Source organism: Phocoena phocoena, chromosome 14 (assembly GCF_963924675.1).
Source record: "Phocoena phocoena chromosome 14, mPhoPho1.1, whole genome shotgun sequence".
In the NCBI taxonomy this organism is placed as follows: Eukaryota; Metazoa; Chordata; class Mammalia; order Artiodactyla; family Phocoenidae; genus Phocoena; species Phocoena phocoena.
Genome location: NC_089232.1, coordinates 9962088 through 9962836, shown reverse-complemented (window position 1 = coordinate 9962836; position 749 = coordinate 9962088).

Here is a 749-nt window from a genome sequence, read left to right as displayed (position 1 = left end):
CAGCACAGCCCTGCTTCACGTGACCTTGTTTCCAGGACGACTGCAGTGGCCCAGCTGAGTCAGTGGCCTGGTGCCCATTTCCCTGGGATGGAGGTTTGGGTCCTCGCTCGGTTTGGGCTGAGAGCTTATGGGTGGTGGAAGGGGGGTACCCAGCCAGGCCACAGTTCACGAAGCAGAGGACCAGCTGGACTGCCGCGTTCGGGCCTGGGTGTGACCGGCGAAGGCCCCCAGGGCCCGTCCAGCTGAGGGGAAGCTGAGGGAAACAAGGGCTCTGCCCTTGACCTCAAGTGGCTTCTGTGAGAAACTGGCTAGTAATATCTCCCATGCATTCCAGAAAGGGCAAGATAAAGCAGGGTGTGGTAGGTTAGGTTATTTATTTGAGATTTTCCCTCTTTCTTGAGTTAGACCTGTATCACTAGAAACGTCCCTCTTTGAACTAGTTTTGCAGCGTCCCATAGATTTTGGAAAGTTGTGTTTCCATTTTCATTTGTCTTGAGGTGTTTCCTGATTTCCTCTTTGGTTTCTTCTTTAACCTCTTGGGTTTTTTTTTAGTAGCATACATTTTAGTCCCCAAGGGTTGTTGTGGAACCTAAAAAATAAAACAAATGAACGAATATAGCAAAACAGACTCACAGATATAGAAAACAAAGCAGTGGTTGCCAGTGGGAGAGGGAAGCCGGGAGGGACAAATTAGGGGTATGGGATTAAGAGGTACAAACTGCTGTGTATAAAATAGATAAGTGACAAAG